This window comes from Heteronotia binoei, chromosome 11 (assembly GCF_032191835.1).
Source record: "Heteronotia binoei isolate CCM8104 ecotype False Entrance Well chromosome 11, APGP_CSIRO_Hbin_v1, whole genome shotgun sequence".
In the NCBI taxonomy this organism is placed as follows: Eukaryota; Metazoa; Chordata; class Lepidosauria; order Squamata; family Gekkonidae; genus Heteronotia; species Heteronotia binoei.
The window spans coordinates 21,134,467-21,154,779 of NC_083233.1; positions in this window are offsets into that span (position 1 = coordinate 21,134,467).

Genomic DNA, 20,313 nt, shown 5'->3' on the forward strand with positions numbered 1-20,313 from the left:
TTTGGAATTTTGAGAGGGAGCACTGAGCACCATCCCCAGGGAATGCTGCAAGAGGTGGAACCAAACCCACAGTAGTTGCCATGCAGGGCTTATTTTGTAGCAGGAGCTCCTTTGAATATTAGGCCACACACCCCTGATGTAGCCAGTCCTCCTGGAGCTTACAGTAAACCCTGTACTAAGAGCCCTGTAAGCTCTTGAAGGATTGGCTACATCAGGGGGGGGGTGGCCTAATATGCAAAGGAGCTCCTACTACATAAAAAGCCCTGCTGCTAAGGGAGGTGGAGCTAAATGCAATGCCTTCTGCTGCAAAAGAACATATGAAGCTGCCTTATTAGGAGTCTGGCCATAGGTATGTCAAAGTTAGTATTATCCAGGGCTTTTTTAAAAAAGCAGGAACGCACAGGAATGTAGTTCCGGCTGTCTTGGTGTCAGGGGTGTGTGGCCTAATATGCAAATGAGTTCCTGCTGGGCTTTTTCTACAAAAAAAGAAGCCCTGAATCTCTATTTTGGAAGAATGATCAGAAAGCCCAGAGAAGGAGTGAGTGGCCTTCTACTCCTGCAAGCTTATATCCCCTCAACCCACCTGCCTGGACTCTAGATCAAAGCTCCCTCTCTGCTTTCCATAAGACACAACAGTCAGAGAGGCCAGAACAGGGAATAGAACGACCCATTGTCTAAGTCTTCTTGGTCCTAAGTCTTCTTGGTCCTCCAGCTGTCACAACTGCTACGTTCATTGGAAAGAGCCATCAGCAGGAGTCATTTTGTAGAAAAATAGATGGTGGAGCTCATTAGCATAACTCATTAGCATATGTTGCCCCTTCCAGACAAAAGCAACCCAATGTAAGAAAGGAGAGCCCTGGGTGACAGAGGTTTACTTGGACTGGCTAGAGATCCAGCCAGCCCAAGCAGGCCTCGCTCACCTGGGGCTCTCCTAGGCCACCCCTCCAGTCGAAAGGCCAGCAAGCCACCCGCCACTCAAAATCACATAAGAAGTAGAGAAAAGGTGGCATGAGCTTCTCCAGGGGTTAATGAGGGCTGTTGGGGGCGTGGCAAAGCCCCTGGCAGCTGGCTGGATGCCTGCTCTCCTAATCCAGGGATTGTTATGAAGTTGCACTTACTATTCAATGGACAGGGTAGGTGGGGAGGAAGAGGGGGAACCATCAGAAAGGTTCAGGAGCTCTGAGCTCCTGCTGAATCTGAGGCCTGGCCACCAGTAACAAGCCCTGCCTTACAATGGCCTCGTCCATTTTCTGGACATAAGAACATAAGAGAAGCCATGTTGGATCAGGCCAGTGGCCCATCCAGTCCAACACTCTGTGTCACACGGTGGCCCAAAAAAACAACCCCAAGTGCCATAAGGAGGTTCACAAGTGGGTCTAGAAGCCCTTCCACTTTGCACCCCCCCAAGCACCAAAAACAGAGCATCACTGCCCCATACAGTTCCAATAATATACTGTGGCTAATAGCCACTGATGTACCTCTGCTCCATATTCTTATCCAATCCCCTCTTGAAGCTGGCTATGCTTGTAGCCGCCACCACCTCCTGTGGCAGTGAATTCCACATGTTAATCACACTTTGGGTGAAGAACTACCTCCTTTTATCCGTTCTACCACGGCTGCTCAGCAATTTGATTGAATGCCCACGAGTTCTTGTATTGTGAGAAAGGGAGAATAGTACTTCTTTCTCTATCTTCTCCATCCCATGCATAATCTTGTAAACCTCTATCATGTCACATCGCATTGGAGTGCCTCACAATTCTCTCTGGTTCTCACCACCCTGAACAATTTAGTGTCATCTGCAAACTTGGCCACTTCACTGCTTACTCTCAACTCCAAATCATTTATGAACAAGTTAAAGAGCATGGCACCTAGTACTGAGCCTTGCAGCGCCCCACTGCTTACCGTCCTCCACTGCAAAGACTGCCCATTTATACTCACTCTCTGCTTCCTATTAATTAGCCAGTTTTTGATCCACAAGAGGACCTGTCCTTTTACTCCATGACTCTCGAGCTTACTAAGGAGCCTTTCATGAGGAACTTTATCAAAAGCTTTTTGGAAGCCAAGATAAACAACATCTATTGGGTCCCCTTTGTCCACATGTTTGTTCACCCCCTCAAAGAAATGTAACAGGTTAGTGAGACAAGATCTTCCCTTACAGAACCCATGCTGAGTCTTCCTCAATAACTTGTGTTCATCAATGTGCCTACTCATTCTGTCCTTGATAATGGTTTCTACCAACTTTCCCAGTATTGAAGTCAGACTGACTGGCCTGTAATTTGCCAGATCTCCTCTGTAACCCTTTTTAAATATAGGGGTGACATTTGCTACTTTCCAGTCCTCAGGAATTGAGGCAGATTTCAATGAAAGATTACATATTTTTGTCAGGAGATTTAGAAGTTCACCTTTGAGTTCTTTCAAAACTCTTGGATGTATGCCATCCAAACCTGGTGACTTATTACTTTTTAATTTGTCAATCAGTTCTAGGACCTCCTCTCTTGTCACCTCAATCTGACTCAACACCCCTTAGTGGTTCTGGAGCAGGCAAACACTTCTCATCTTCCACAGTGAAGACAGAGGCAAAAAATGCATTCAGCTTCTCAGCCATTTCCCTATCTTCCTTCAGTAATTCTTTTACCCCTTGGTCATCCAAGGGCCCCACTGCCTCCCTGGCTGGTTTCCTGCTTCTAATATATTTGAAGAAATTTTTGTTGTTGGTTTTTATACTTTTTGCAATATGCTCCTCATAGTCCCTTTTTGCCTGCCTGATCACAGTCTTGCATTTGATTTGCCACTGCCTGTGTTCTGTTTTATTAATCTGATTTGGACTAGCTTTCCACTGCTTAAAGGAATCCTTCTTATCTTTTACAGCTTCTGTAACTTTGTTTGTTAACCATACAGGCCTTTTCTTATACCTGTTTGTGTCTTTCCTAACTGGTGGTATATATTTTATCTGAGCTTCTAGGATTGTAGTTTTAAATAGCCTCCAAGCTTCCCCAAGGGTTTTGACTGTATTTACCTTTCCTTTCAGTTTCCTCTTCACATGCCTGCTCATCTCAGAGAATTTACCCCTTTTAAAGTTAAACGTGGTTGTGCTGGTCTTTTGGGACAACTCCCTATTTATACAAATGGTGAAATCAATGTTATGGTCACTGCTCCCAAGCGGTGGAATCACTTTTACATCTCTCACCAAGTCTTGGGCATTACTTAGGACCAAATCCAGGATCGCCCCACCCCTGGTAGGTTCTGTGACCATCTGCTCCATAGCACAGTCATTGAGAGCATCTAGAAACTCAGTCTCTTTCTCTCAATCAGAACACATATTGACCCAATCAATCTGCGGGTAGTTAAAATCACCTATTACATTTACATTTAGCCACTATCTTTAATCCTTCCATCATATTATAATCATCCTCTATCTTTTGATTTGGTGAGCAATAATAAACTCCCAGAGTTAAATTTCCTTTTGGGTCCTCTATTTCAACCCAAAGCATTTCTAGAAGGGAATCTAATTCTTTGACCTCAGTCTTACTGTATACCCTCTCTGACATACAGAGCCACCCCACCTCCAACCCTTCCCTCCCTATCCTTCCGATATAACTTATATCCAGGAATCACTGTGTCCCACTGATTCTTCTCATGCCACCAAGTTTCTGAAATTCCCACAATGTCTATATTTTCCCCCAACACTAAACATTCCAATTCACCAATTTTTATTTTGAACACTTCTAGCATTTGTATACAAACATTTATAATTTCTCAGGCAAGTTAGGCCCGCAACCTTCCTCCTGCTGCGTCGAGACTTTGGCAGGCAGTCCATACTGTTTGTCACCATCTCAGTGGACAACTCTGATCCATTACCCAGTAGAAAAGTAACAACTAACCCTTCATCTCTTTGAGATGAGTCCTCCCGAACCAGAGACATTTCATCTCCTGTCAGCTTTCCCCCAAGATTTAGTTTAAAAACTGCTCTGCCACCTTTTTTATTTTAAGCGCCAGCAGCCTGGTTCCATCTGGGGACAAGTGGAGATCGTCTCTTTTGTACAGCTCCCGCTTGTTCCAGAAAGCATCCCAGTGCCTAACAAACTTAAACCCTTCCTCCCTACACCATCATCTCAGCCACACATTGAGACTTCTAATTTGTGCCTGTCTCTCCAGCCCTGCATGTGGAACAGGTAGCACTTCTGAGAAGGCTACCTTGGAGGTCCTGGCCTTAAGTCTCCTGCCTAGCAGCCTCCAGGACCTCACGACTGCATTTCCCCACATCGTTGGTGCCAACATGCACCACAACCACTGGCTCCTCCCCAGCAGTGCCTATCAGCCTATCTGCAACAAAGTTCAGCAGGCACCAGGACAAAGTGGTGAGCACCAGATTGAGGAATCTTGACCTACAGAATTAGGATATTCCTGCAGTACAGGCTTATATATTCTTTCTATTGACTGACCTGCTATGGCTTCCCTTACAAAAGAGCCTGGGAACTGTAGTTTGGAGAAGCTGCTGAAATTCTCAAATGCAAATCTCTTTGCAGAGCTATGGTTGCTAGGGTCCATTGAGGAAGACTATTAAGGCAATTCAAATAATACCAAAATGGCGTAGCTTCAAATTTCACAGTTATTGTGGTAGTTCTCTTGGGTAAGGGGTTATCCCCAGCTAGAATGGAATAGATTTGTATTAATTTGGAAACAAGCCCAAAAGGCATGAAATGCAAAATGTACAAACCAGTTTAAGCTGAAGCCAGTAGGAAAAAAATAAGACCCAACATGAGGTGGATGGACTCAGTCAAGGAAGCTCCAGCCTTCATAAGAACATAAGAGAAGCCAGGTTGGATCAGGCCAATGGCCCATCCAGTCCAACATTGTGTGTCACACAGCGGCCAATATTTGTTTGTGTGTGTATATATACACACACACACATATACATACATACATACACACACACACACACACACACACACACACATATATATATATATGTTTGCAAAACATGAGCAAGGCTGTTAATGATAGAATGTATGAGCCCCGCAGATCTTTACGATCAGCAACCCAACAACTTCTGGTGATACCCGGCCCCAGAGATGTCCACTCTGGCCTCAATGAGGGCCAGGGCCTTTTTGGCCCTGGCCCCTGCCTGGTGGAATGAGCTCCCCCTGGAGATCCGAGCCCTCCTGGATCTGCTTCAATTCTGCAGGGCCTGTAAAATAGAGCTCTTTCACCAGGCTTTTAGTTGAGGCAGTGGACGTCACTTATTATAGGCCTCCCCCCTTCATTCCATCCCAGTGCTATAAGACCTGCTGGAGCTGGACAATGGACCATGTCTGTGAGGCAGAATTTGCCATTTTAGTACCTATTGTTCTCTGTAATTTTAGATTTTATATATTTAAAATTGGTTTTTTACTGTTGATTGTTTTTATGATGTAACCTGCTCTAAGCCTGTTCTATGGGAAGGGTGGGCTAAAAATCGAATAAAATAAATAAATAAAATGTTTTGGAGGTCACTTATTCAAAGGGCCCTCATCAATCAGAAGTGGTTTGATGGCACATAGCACCACACACCCACTGAGTCTAACTCTAAGGTTTGGCTATGCCTTTAAAATATTTGGTATGCATTTACTGGATGTTGGTGGATGCTGGGACACAATTTTGCCTTCATAACATTGCAGTTCCAAATATCTTCTGTAGGTGGCAGTGTTACATTTGATTACCAGTTTTTATCTTGGCTCCAAAGGACGGGTGCAGCAGGGAAGGGGGGGGGGGAACAGTAGGTCTAAACCTAGGAAGGTTCAGAACAAACAGTGATTTAGGATTTAAGTGAAGTTCCACTGGATTGGGGTCCAAGTTAGTTTTTGAAATTTATAGTCTCACTTTCTGTACGGTTTGCAGAAGCCAAACATCCACTTATGCAGATAAGCCCCTTTGTTAGTCAACAAATAAGCCTTGCACCGAATTAGACACTTTTATTTCCGAATGATTGGATGTTACGCAGCAACGAACCAGACCTGTCATATCATATCATGGCCCTGACACGTCCAACAAACAGCAGCAAGATGACATTCCGTGGAATCGGGTTATCAATGCATGAATGGATGGTGGAACTATGAGGCCAAAAATGACGTCTACAAATGTCAAGCAGAAGTTGTATCCTTTTTTGGAGGGAGGGTGGTAAATTAAACTCCCAGATCATTCATTTTGGTAAATCATCATTGCTGTAATATGTTGGATTCCTCCTATATTCCTTTTCATATGATGAAGCATCTCCAGAAGCCCCAGAATCGAAAGGATACCCTTTCTTAGACTCAAGATAGTTTCATGCAGGGGTGCAATTCTAGCAGGAGCTCCTTTGTATATTAGGCCACACACCCTGCTGATGTAGCCAATCCTCCAAGAGCTTACAAAAAAGAGCCTTGTAAGCTCTTGGAGGATTGGCTACGTCAGGTGGGTGTTGCCTAATATGCAAAGGAGCTCCTGCTAGAATTCCACCCCTGGTTTCGTGTAATACTACACAAATGCTCTCAGCAGTCAAAACAACCTCACATCAAAGACAGTTCTGAGTGTCAATCAGCTAAATGGAGGGGGAGGGTTAAACCTCTCATTTCCCAGTGCTATAGTCCCAGTCCATACCCAGTCTCCTCAAATCTACTACTTTGACTTTTTAAACATTGGGAAGATCTATTTAGAGATCCCAGTTTGGCCCTGCTTCTCTTTCCTGGATGAGCTTGGTGAAACTCAAAAACTTGCTTCCTTTGGATGTTCACACAGGACATAAGAAAATCATTTGTCAGATGGCTTGAAAAGGGGATTAGACAGACACATAGAGGAGAGATCCATCAGTGGCCACTAGAGGAACAGAAGAAATATCCACAGAGGTAGGAAAACTCTGAAGCCAGTGCTAGGAGGCAATATTAGAGGAAAGCCTTGGCCTCCGAGTCCTATTTTTTGGCCCTCCAGGGCTACTGGTTGGCCATCAAGTGAAACTGAATGACAGACAAGGTAGACTACTGGTCAGATCTGGCAGGGCTCTTCTTGGGTTCTTATGACATAGCAACAAACCTGTTTTTTTTAAGGGAGTAGTCAGGGGTGGAATTCTAGCAGGAGCTCTTTTGCATATTAGGCCACACCCTGCTGATGTAGCCACTCCTCCAAAAGCTTACCAAAAAGAGCCTTGTAAGGTCTTGGAGGATTGGCTACATTGAGGTGTGTGGCCTAATATGCAAAGGAGCTCCTGCTAGAATTCCACCGCGGGGGTAGCCATGTTGGTCTACAGTAGAACAGCTAGATTTGAGTCCAGTATTGCTGTTAGAGACCAAGAAGAGTTTCATAGTATAAATTTTCAAAGGTCAAAGATCCCTTCATTAGATGTTATCTGGCAAAGGGAGTTTGGACTTTTGAAAGCTTATATCTCAAAATCCTAGTTTTGTCACTGAAGGTACATTCAGTAGGAAAGGAAAGGTGCCCTGTGCAAGCACCAGTCATTTCCGACTCTGGGGTGACGCTGCTTTCACAACGTTTTCACGGCAGACCTTTTTATGCGGTGGTTTGCCATTGCCTCCCCCGGTCATTACACTTTCCCCCCAGCAAGCTGGGTACTCATTTTGCTGACCTTAGAAGGATGGAAGGCTGAGTCAACCTTGAGCCGGCTACCTGAACCAGCTTCCACTGGAATCGAACTCAGGTCGTGAGCAGAGGGCTCCGACTGCAGTACTGCAGCTTTACCACTCTGCGCCACGGGGCTCTTTCAATAGAGAGATGCACAAAACCTGGGCTCTCTGGAGTATATATCTGTAGGGTACTAGTATTTTCAAACACTTCTCACATTAACAGCTCATTTCATATCATTATCTGTATACTGACAAATTCAACCAATTTTGGCTTTATTGGAAAAAGAACTGAATTACCTGCTTTGTATCTTCTCCTTTTGGGGACCAATGTGGTATTTATCCCAAATATATTATCTTCCTTAGCCAAGCCCATTTGAAGTTATCTTTCTCAGCAACAGTAGCCTGAAAACGTAAAGATTTTTTTTAATATAAAAAATCATTTCAAGAAATAAAGAACCGTTATTCCTGGATCAGACTGAAAATATAAGAAGCTCTGCTGGATTGGACCCAACGACCATGTAGTTCTGTTTCCTACAAGGCCAAGGACTTTCCTCCAGTGCTATTGCCCCACACCACCTCAAAGGATATTCAGCCATGTTGAACTTGGATCTCCATCTCTTCCAGCACTCCACATGGCAAGACAGACATCAGAGAAGCTCACCAGTAAGCAGGGATGCCAGCCTCCAGATGGGACCTGGGGATCCCTTCCCCCCCCCCCTCCAAATTACAGCTCATCTCATACTACAGAGATCAGTTTTCCTGAAGAAAATGGATGCTTTGGAGAGTTGACTCTATGGCACTGTACCCCACTGAAATCCATCTCCTCACCAGGCTCCATCCCCAAATCTCCAAGAGTTTCCCAACCTCTGGCAACCCTACCATACCATCCCTTGCCAGTGGCCAGGGGGGGAACCTGGTATCCCTACCAGTAAGGATCACAAGAATATATCTGTTCTTTTTCCTGTTCAGCCAGTTTGGTGTAGTGGTTAAGTGTGTGGACTCTTATCTGGAAGAACCGGGTTTGATTCCCCACTCCTCCACTTGCACCTGCTGGAATGGCCTTGGGTTAGTCATAGCTCTCTTATCTGGGAGAACCGGGTTTGATTCCCCTCTCCTCCACTTGCACCTGCTGGAATGGCCTTGGGTCAGCCATAGCTCTCTTATCTGGGAGAACCGGGTTTGATTCCCCACTCCTCCACTTGCACCTGCTGGAATGGCCTTGGGTCAGCCATAGCTCTCTTATCTGGGAGAACTGGGTTTGATTCCCCACTCCTCCACTTGCACCTGCTGGAATGGCCTGGGGTCAGCCATAGCTCTCTTATCTGGGAGAACCGGGTTTGATTCCCCTCTCCTCCACTTGCACCTGCTGGAATGGCCTGGGGTCAGCCATAGCTCTCACAGGAGTTGTCCTTGAAAGGGCAGCTGCTGTAAGAGCTCTCTCAGCCCCATCTACCTCGCAGGGTGACTGTTGCGGAGGGGGGAAGGTATAGGAGATTGTGACCATTCTGAGACTTTGAGATTCAGAGTATAGGGTGGGATATAAATCCAATATCATCATTTTCTTCTTCTCTCCATCTTGTGATAACCCGAGACATGACAGAAGTTCCATTTTTGCAAATCCATTGTTTGCAAATCTCTTTTAAAAGCCTTCTCTGAGCAACCTCAGAACTTCAGAAGCAATAGACAGTACAGTCCCTTCCTACCTGTACTTCTTCAGACTACAGGCACAACCATAGAAGTGAAACCCTTCCACAGCAATAAATAAATAAATAAACAGCTGTTTGTTATGAAAAACTGCAATGCAACAGAGAACTGTTTTAGTCCATCCTGAGCATGGTCTTGGAAGGTGCTTAGATTGGTCCATTTCAATCACGCCTAAGACAGTATCCATCGCAACATCTTGTAGCAATGCATTCCGTTTTGTTGTGTGAAAATCTACTTTCTGTTCTTTGACCTGTACTTACAGAAAATCAATTTCATCTAATAAATTATAGATATAGTCAGTCAATTAACGCTCCACGGTTGTGATCAAGGAATCCTATGTAGGAGCTCCAGAAACTCACACAGAAGAACACTGGCAGGACCGAATGGAGACCAAGGCGAATCAAGTCTCCATTTCTCCTCCTCCTGAATACCTCATTTCTTCTTGTAAATTGAGGTTCATTTCACAATGTTGACAGATGATTTGCATGCATAATTTATCTCTGTTAAATGCGGATACGTTTCCAGGCTAGCATCTGTAAATCTGTATTGAGTCATGTCTTTTATATATATGAGCTTATGTGTTGATTAGAAGATAGATAGATAGATAGATAGATAGATAGATAGATAGATAGATAGATAGATAGATAGATAGATAGATAGATAGATAGATAGATAGATAGATAGATAGATAGATAGATAGAGTCACCGGTGCAAGTGCCAAGTCATTACTGACCCATGGGGTTACATCACATCATGACATTTTCTTGGCAGACTTTCTGTTACGGGGTGGTTCGCCATTGCCTTCCCCAGTCATCTACACTTTACCCCCAGCAAGCTGGGTACTTGTTTTACGTTGAGCTGGCTACCTGAACCTGGCTTCTGCCAGGATCATATTTAGGTCTTGAGCAGAGCTTGGGCTGTAGTACTGCAGCTTACCTCTCTGCACCACGGGGCTCTTATGTGTGTGTATATCTATATCTATATCGACAGACAGACAGACAGACAGACAGACATAGATAGATAGATAGATAGATAGATAGATAGATAGATAGATAGATAGATAGATAGATAGATAGATAGATAGATAGATAGATAGATAAGCACATATGCATATGCACATTGAAAACAAATTTGTTCTCCTAAGCCTATATATATTTTTTAATTTTAAAAATATCTGTACTGACATTGAGATACTGAATTGCACACAATCACTGGATAGACCAGTGTGAAATGGCATGACAGTAGATGTGGTTTTCCCTGTGGCCCTGGTTGATGTGTTTCCTGGTACCCATTTGATTCTTGGGGATAAAATTCTAGGAGTATGGAACTGAGCAGGGAAGAACAGGGAGCTCTGGGTCACTAGAAAATGTATTAGAAAACTGCTGCAGTACTGCAGCTGTGCACCCTCAACTTGATCTTTTATATAGATTCAGATTCCACCCCCCCTTTTTTTTTTACATTTCTGGGCTTGGCAACCTGTCTCTGTGGCTGTGCGAGCTCAGTTCCTCCCTGAACAGCTCCTCTCCCTAAGAGCAAAAAGCTGATATCACCTTTTCTCTGCCCCTTTGCAGCAGCAGGTGCATCAGAAAAGCCCAGGTAGCATCCCTTTTGTTCTTTTCAGAAAAAAAAACCTGAACAGTTTTCCAACTAGTAAAAGATAAACACTTAGCTTGCAACCATGCTGTGATTGGCCCTGCCTCTACTATCTTTTCAAATTCCAAAAGTGCCTGTAGGTTCACCATGTTTGGACACGCTTTCAGTAAGTATTGCCAGCTTTACAGGTTAAGGTGAATACTTTCTACTCTGTGTTGCAGTTGCTGAGTTGATAGTTGAACCAATATCCCATCACCCTGAGTCCAGCACACCTGATCTCAGCAACCCAGATGATTGTCTGAATTAAAAAGGTAAAGGTAGTCCCCTGTGCAAGCACCATTCGTTTCTGACTCTGGGGGGACATTGCTTTCACAACGTTTTCACGGCAGTCTTTTTACAGGGTGGTTTGCCATTGCCATCCCCAGTCATCTACACTTTCCCCCCAGCAAGCTGGGTACTCATTTGACCGACTTCGGAAGGATGGAAGGCTGAGTCAACCATGAGCCGGCTACCTGAACCCAGCATCCGCCGGGATTGAACTCAGGACGTGAGCAGAGTTTAGGACTGCAGTACTGCAGCTTTACCGCTCTGCACCATGGAGCTCTTCAAGTCTGAACTGCCTGCCTCTAAATCTGGCTGTGAGTGGGGACGAATATAGATGGTCCATTTTGTTGCTATCACTGATTATTCTTTCTTTTTTGTTGTTTCTATTTTTTTTTTCATTTCTTAGCTACTTTGGTGGCCCTGATGAGGATAGAAGGGCAGGGTATAAATGTAGTATATAATAAATAATAAGCCATTTGTGTTTGTGTATATGCAGTTTGATGCCATTTAAAGTGAACTGGCACATTCTACAAACTGCATACATTTTTACAGGGAACACTATGCATGAGATAAGAGAAGCTAATGTTAAAATAAAGACTCATGGGTTTATTTCTCTCAGTGGAGGATCAAAAGTGGCATATTCAAACTGAAGCAGTAAGGTTGCCAAATCCAGCCTGATCCCTAGCCCTAAGAGCATGCATGGGACCCAAGACTGGAGTTCCGGTACTTACAAATTTTATATTTTTCTTTGTTTGCATAATGCCATATAAGTCAGAAGACAGACTAACGGGTTTCTGCAAGGTGTTCAGAACTCTCCATGTAATATCACAACTGGCTATAATATGGCGCAGTCTATCACATTATGCGTATCTGATGACTTGGAGAAATTGCTCTCAAAATAAGATTGGAGTTGTAAAGAAAACAGTAGGGGAAAAATAGTATTTCATACTGTAGAGCTTGGCAAATTTATATAATCACTTAAAAACTAAGGAAGCTTGGCCTTTAGTTGCATTTTTCCTGTCGTCCCTCCTCCCATTGTAGTTATTATTGCTTCATTATACAGTCATTTGTACAATGTTTTGGCAGACATTCACTGTTGCATAAATTAAAGTCCCTGAATCTAGTTTTTGCCTACAGGTCTTTGATGAAAATACCAGGAACATTTTTATTTGAATGTCAAAGTTTGTCAACCATTAAACTGATTGATTTTTCATTATACAATCCAATAGGAGAGGCAATCTCCAGTCTGTATGCAACATTACACTGAGAGATATACTCATCTCCGAAAAATCCTTCCTACTTAGGCTCTTAAAAAAATGATATTCCCAGCACGGAAGAACCACATGTTCGTAAGCCATCTCTAGACATGAATTGTTTTGTTAATATGCCCAAGACAGGTATGCTGCCGTAATTCAATTTACATGAAAATAAATGAAAAGACATAACATAGATGCAAAATTTCAGTTTAACAACTTTTTCAATGGGGCTTCAAAAGATAAGCTAAGTGAGGGTTTCCTGAATCTATCTGGTGAAGCAGTAGAGGGAAGGACAGTGTATGGGAAAGACAGACTGTATATCTATAAAGTTTGAGACCAATGGCACCTTTAAAACCAACAAAGTTTTATTCATGGTGTATGAGCTTTTGTGTGCATGTACAAGCTCAGACTAGGGATGGACACAAACTGAATCATGAATTGCTATTGCTAATCATGAATTGATATGTTCTGAACCAGTCCAGACCTTGATGCTTCATTTGGTTCATTTTTGCGATTTGTTTTTCCAGACAGCCTGGTGCTGATGCAATCAATTCCTAGGCAAACCTGGGGGTGCATTTCTGGGAACCCTAGTAACACCCATAACAGTTGTTCATAGCTTGATTGGCAGCTCCAGGAGCCAATCAAGAGCTCCCATTCTGCAGCACGAAGAGTTGTTGTGAGAGCTGTAGCTGAGCTTTCTTTCCTTGGGGCACCTGCTTTGGGGGGGCTAAAACGCAAACATTCCAAATCCAGTCTCTACCAAACTTGGAGGATTGGTGGAGGAGAACCTGCTGAAGACTCCCAGTGAGTTTTACACCTCCTGAACCAAACCAACCAATGAAACATGAACTGGGTCAGAAATCAAACAAATCATGAAATGAAATGAACTGCCATTTCCCCCCGTTCATGCCCATCCTTAGCTCATACCTTTAATAAAACTTCATTTCCCTCAAACTTTGTCCTACTGCTTCACACCAACAAGGCTACTCACCTGGATCTATATGAATGTCTTTTGACATGTTCCCGACCTTTTGCGTCGCCAATGGAAACCGCTAAAACCCAGTTTACGTTAGCGACGCAAAAGCCACGACTCTACTTGGTTACTCGGAGCAGCCTTGGAGCAGTCGGTGGGAAATCCGCGCAGATGCTGCGCGGTGAAGAGGGACGTCGCTCCGAGGTAAGCTCAGTGGGAAAACGGCCCTTATGAATTAGATGTTCTTCCTAAACCAGACAAAGTGGATTCTGGCCAATGAAAGTGTCTATGGTGGTGGAAAGTACAGAAGTCACAGCTGAAATATGGTAATCCTGTAGGGTTTTCAAGATGAGCAGAGGTGGTTTGCCATGGCCTGCCTTTGCATCACAACCCTGGCATTCCTTGGTGGTCCCCCATCCAAATACTAGCCAGGGCTGACCCTGTTTAGCTCTCAAGATATGACTCTGTAGGGTTTTCAGGGCAAGAGACAGAGGTGGTTTGCCATTGCCTGCTTCTGCATAGCAATCCTGAACTTCCTCAGTAGTCTTCTGCCCAAGTACTTCCAAAATATGACAAGATGGGGCTAGCCACAGCAATCTATTTTGTGAGTCTTTATATTCACACAACTCTTCATTGCTGTACCTACAACATTCGACATGGTCAACCTAATCTGTAAATTAGTTCATTTTCACATGGAAAAGCTGCTGCTGGTGGTGGTGGTGGAGGAAGAAGAAAAAGAAGAAGAATTGGATGTATATCCTGCCCTGTACTCTGAATCTCAGAGTCTCAGAGCGGTCACAATCTCCTTTACCTCCCCACCCCCTAACAGACACCCTGTGAGGTAGGCTGAAAGAGCTCTTGCAGCAGCTGCCCTTTCAAGGACAACTACAAGAGCTATGGCTGACCCAAGGCCATTCCAGCAGGCACAAGTGGAGATGTGGGGAGTCAAACCCGGTTCTCCCAGATAAGAGTCTGCACACTTAACCGCTACACCAAACTGGCACATTCAGGGTGCTGACCTGGATGGCTCAGGCTAGCCTGATCTGAGTTGCCAGATCAAGGAAGCTAGGTTAGCATTTGGATAGGAGACCATCAAGAACTTCTAGACTTGCTATGTAGAGGCAGACAATGGCAAACCACCTCTGTTAGTCTCTTGCCTTGAAAAGCCTACAGGTTTGCCATAAAAATTGGCTGTGATTTGATGGTATTTTACACACACATACAAAGTTAACTGGGTATAAGCTTTCCTATATTTGGGGGTGGGGTATATGCAGACATTTTCTGCTCCCTTAGGTACCTTTTCTGGGATGGAACGTGTTGGAGGAACTGGATTCATGTGAGTGTAAAACATGTGTTGTTTACCCAGTAGGACCTTCTTTTGATATATATGAAGCAAAAAGAGTTTTAGATAGATTGCTTCTGTCTGTTGTCTGCTTTTATGATGGCATGTGAACTGAGGAAACAGTCAAAACTGAAAGGAACTTCTGAAAGAAGAAATGGTAAATAGACCGTAATGGACAGGAGAAGAGGAGAGACTAGAACACAACTCATAAGGAAAGAAGAAAGAGCAAAACATTCTGAAGCGATGCCCACAGGAAGTTTCGGCTCAACATATAAAAAATATTAGGTTGTCAGCTCTGGGTGGCACATCCCAGGCCCGGCACATCCATTGGGCAGCCATAGACGGCTGCCTGGAGTGCCGAGCTGGGGAGTGGACACCAGTTTGGGCCCTCTCACCCTCCCTTGCTTCCAAACGGATGGAAATAGTTTTATTTATTTACTTACTTTAAATTTCTATCCCGCCCTCTCTGCAAGCGGACTCAGGGCAGCTAACATTCATATTTACAAATTAATAAAACTAATAAAACATAGTTACAATTTAAAACCATTTCTTGGTGCTGTACCACTGCAATATAAGCGAGTTCTTTTCTGATGGTGATCACATAGTAACTCTATAACGATGTGTGGTGGCAGTTCTCTCCCGGCTAGATATCAAAGGCCTGTTGGAACAATTCGGTCTTACAGGCCCTGTGGAAAGTAGAAAAATCCCGCAGGGCCCTTATGGCCTCCGGGAGAGCATTCCACAGTTCTGGTGCTGCCACCGAGAAGGCCCTAGCCCATGTCAAATGCAACCTAGCCTCCTTTGGTCCAGGGATGGACAGTAGATTTTTTTGTCCCTGAACGCAGTGCTCTCTGGGGAACATGTGGAGAAACGCAGTCCCGCAGATAGACAGGCCCCTGACCATAATAGTCTGCTCAGAAGCGGCAGCGAGGCTCCCAGTCTCAGTGCATGTGCTGCTACTGCCCACCATCACTTTGCCTCTCGTGTCACAGATGTGAGAGACAGAGCAATGGTGGGCAGCAGCAGTGCACACACTGAGACCAGGAGCCTTGCTGCCACTTCATTCACCCTCACCATGCTGGTGTAGGGGTGGCGGCACCTTGCCTAGGGAGCCGGCCTTGGGCCAGCACCCTAGTGCTGCTGCTGTATAGTCTACCCTCTAAATCAGTCATTTTCTCCAGGGGAACTGATCTTGGTCTTCTGGAGATCAACTGCAATAGTGGGAGAGATCTCCAGGTGCCATCTGGAAGTTGACAACACCAAAGACCGCATGAAACTAGCTGCCTTACACTGTGTAAAATTGCTCGGCGTGGTCTGACTGGCAGACATTTTCAGGGTTTCAGGCAGAGGAAGGCCTCTCCTAGCACCAGAGATTTTTAAAACTGAGGTTACCAGGGGTCAAAGCTTAGGATTTTGGATTGTACAACTGTAGTGTATCAGTAAACAACTTGCGCCCGCGCAGAGCCTACTGGGCCGTCCCAGAAGCCTCCAGCGCAGGGCGCGGAATCACCCGCCAATCAACAGCTGCGGCGGGTAGTTCAACAGGTCAGGATTGGCCTGACCGACCTAGTAGGCTGTACCGGGAATTGTATATAAGCGGGGCCCGGCCCGCGTGCTCGCTCTCTTGCAACGTGCTCCTAATAAACTATGTTGCCCTACTCTCGTCTCCGCTTCGAGTACGTTACACTGGCGACGAGGATGGGATGATAGCCTCAGCGGCTAACACGGAGATCTAGGGCAACCACAAGTCCTGACCGCCGCCGCCATGGCCACACAGAACGGAACCACCGGCTACATCGAGACATTCGACCCCGCCAATCCCGAGGGCTGGGAGTTCTACGCGGAGCGGGTCGAATTCTACCTCAGGGCCAACAAGGTCACCGACGCAGGCACAAAGAGGGACGTTCTCCTGAGCGTCTGCGGGCCAGCCACGTTCGAGATCGCCAAGGGTCTCTCGGCTCCCGCCCGCCTCACGGAGAAGTCCTACGAGGAGATCATCAGACTCCTCACCGGCCATTTCTCGCCACAGCCTTCACGGGTGGCCCGTCGGTTCCTGTTCCACAGAAGGGACCAGGCCGTGGGGGAATCGGCCGCCGACTACCTGGCGGCTCTCCGCAAGATCGCCGGGAACTGCAACTTTCCCCAGCTGGAAGACACCCTGGCCGACCGATTCACGCGCATCACGAGTCGGCGGAGGTCCATTCCACGGACTCCACGTCCCTGCAGGTACTGAACTTGCCCCTCTCCACCCCCGATAAAATCAAAATGGCGGTCCTCATCGAGGGGAACCCCTGCCAAATGGAAGTGGACTCTGGTTCCTCCATCTCCATTATAGCGGAGGAAACCCTGAGGAAGCTGTGTCCCCCCCAGCGGCTGCAACTAAGGCCGGCGAACTTCATACTCCGGGACTTTCAGAAGAATCCGGTGCAAATCGCGGGGTGGGCGCGGGTGCAAGTCGAGCGGGGGTCCTTCTGCGGCCCGCTGGACATCCTGGTGGTAAAGCGCCAGCTTGCCACCCTGCTGGGACTGGCGTGGTTCAAACCCTTGGGGATCCGGGTGGAAGGGGTGGGGCAAACCCTAACACCCAGGGGGTTCGGGGAGATATGCCAAGAGTTCCCTGACGTGTTCAATGGTTCTCTGGGGAGCTACAAAGGGCCGGCCATCTCCCTACCGCTAGACCCCACGGTCCGGCCGATTCGGCTCAAGGCGAGGAGGGTCCCGTTCGCTTTAAAGCCAAAAATAGAGGCCGAACTAGACCGCCTCACAGCCCAGGGAGTCCTGGAGCCTGTGGACTACGCCACCTGGGAGACCCCCATCGTAACCCCCATCAAGCCAAACGGGGAGGTGCGGATCTGTGCAGACTATAAATGCACGATAAACAAGGCACTGCAGGATAACCCCTACCCAGTGCCGGTGGTAAGCCACGTTCTGGCTGCCCTAGCGGGGTCCAAGATCTTCGGGAAGCTGGACCTGGCACAGGCCTACCAACAGCTCCCGGTAGATGCTAAGACGGCGGAAGCCCAAACGATAGTGACACACAGGGGGGCCTTCAGGGTGAGGAGGCTCCAATTCGGGGTTAGCGTCGCTCCCGGGATCTTCCAGAGTATAATGGACGCTCTCCTGAAAGGGATCCCGGGAGTCCAGCCGTTTTTTGATGACGTGCTAGTCGCCGCCCCGGACCCCGAAGAATTCGGCAACCGCCTAAGAGAGGTACTCCGCCGGTTCCAGGCAGCGGGGCTCAAAGTCAAGAGGGAGAAATGCCTGTTGGGGGTCCCACGGGTGGAGTTCCTGGGGTTCGCCGTAGACGCAGCGGGAATCCACCCAACGGAAGAGAAGACCCGAGCCATTGTGAAAGCGCCAGCCCCCACCTGCAAAGCGGAGCTACAAAGCTTCTTGGGGGTGCTTAACTTTTACCATTCATTTCTCCCCCACAAGGCAGCCCTAGCAGAGCCCCTGCACCGCCTGCTGGACAAAAAAGCCCCTTGGGTTTGGGGCAAACGCCAAGCAGCCGCGTTTCAGGCAGTCAAGGATGTGTTGGTGTCTAATGCGGTGCTCCACCATTTTGACGAGGGCCTCCCCGTCATCCTGGCATGCGATGCGTCGCCATACGGGGTGGGAGCAGTCCTGGGGCACCAACTACACGACGGGAGGGAGGTACCGGTCGCATACTACTCCCGCACACTGACACCAGCCGAGCGCAACTACGCACAAATAGACAAGGAGGCTCTGGCAATCGTGGCGGGGGTCCGCAAGTTCCATGAATACCTTTATGGGCGGAGGTTCACCATAGCTACGGACCACAAGCCCCTCTTAGGTCTGCTGGCCCCCGACCGTCAAACCCCCCAAATACTGTCGCAGCGCGTGTTGAGGTAGAACCAATTCCTCAACTCCTACACTTACACACTGGTACACAGGGCCGGCAAGGCTATGGGTCACGCGGACGCATTCAGCCGCTTGCCGCTTCCGGAAACGGGTCCAGACCCCGCCCCCGCACACCAGGTCATGCTAATGGAGAGCCTCCCGGAGCCGCCCCTACACGCAGCGGAGGTCGCCAAGGCCACCCAGAAACACAAGACACTAGCACGGGTGCTCAACTGGGTGGTGAGGGGCTGGCCAGAGGGGAACATGGGGGAAGAATTCAAGCCGTATAAGACCAGGAGGGAGGAACTAGCAGCCCACAAGGGGTGCCTGTTATGGGGAAGTAGAGTGGTGATTCCGCCCCCGCTGCAAAAGCGTGTCCTAGAATCTTTACATGAGACCCACCCCGGCAAAGTCCGAATGAAGGCCTTGGCCAGAAGCTACGTCTGGTGGCCGGGGATGGACGGGGAGATAGAGGGCTGGGTCCGACGGTGCCAAACGTGTCAAGAGTCGCGGCCCGAGCCTCCCAGCGCCCCCGCCACTAGGTGGGAGTCAACCCGGAAACCATGGTCGAGACTCCACCTCGATTTCGCGGGGCCATTCCAGGGACAGATCTTCATGATAATAGTGGACGCCTACACCAAGTGGTTGGAGGTCATCCCCGTAGGGTCCACCTCATCCGCCGCCGCAATCCGAGCGCTGCGCAGGGTCTTATGCACACACGGGATCCCGGACACCATAGTCTCAGACAACGGGACCGCGTTCACGTCTGCAGACTTCCAGGCGTTCCTCCATAGATACCTGATTAGGCACATAAGATCTGCCCCCTTCCACCCAGCCACCAACGGCCAGGCGGAGCGGATGGTCCGCACCACGAAAGAAGCCCTGGGCCGAATTGTACAGGGAGACTGGGACCACCGATTAGCGGCATTCCTTTTCGACAATAGGGTCACCCCCAACCCAGTCACAGGGGTGAGCCCGGCAGAGCTCCTAATGGGACGCAAGCTGACAACCCGACTGGACAGGCTACACCCCGACCGGGCGTCAGACACCCGCGGGAGCCCCGAGGTTCGGGACGCAGTCAGGGGGTTCTTTGCGGGCGACCCAGTCTACGCCCGGAACTACGCAAGGGGGCCTGAGTGGGTGGCGGGCCGAGTGCTACGAGTGACAGGGTCCCGCCACTATGACATATCAACCGAGGGGGGCCAGGTATTACGGCGGCACATAGACCAGTTGCGCCGCCGCACGCTACCGGAGGAGCCGGCGGACACAGAAGAGGCGTGGTCCGGGGAGGGGCCAACCGAGAGCCGACCTGAGGACGAGGCCCCAACGCCCATCACGCCGACGCAGGGAACACCAGAACGGTCCGAGCCCGAAAGACCCGCTGAGCCGGCCCCGCCGCCTCCGGCCACACCACGGGCCGCCGAAGCACCAACCGCGGAAGCAGCGCCTCCCCCACCAGACCTCCCTAGACGGTCCACCCGGGAGCGCCGACCTCCCGCGTATCTCAAGGACTATGTTCCTTAACTAGGGGGGGAGGGGTGTAGTGTATCAGTAAACAACTTGCGCCCGTGCAGAGGCTACTGGGCCGTCCCAGAAGCCTCCAGCGCAGGGCGCGGAATCACCCGCCAATCAACAGCTGCGGCGGGTAGTTCAACAGGTCAGGATTGG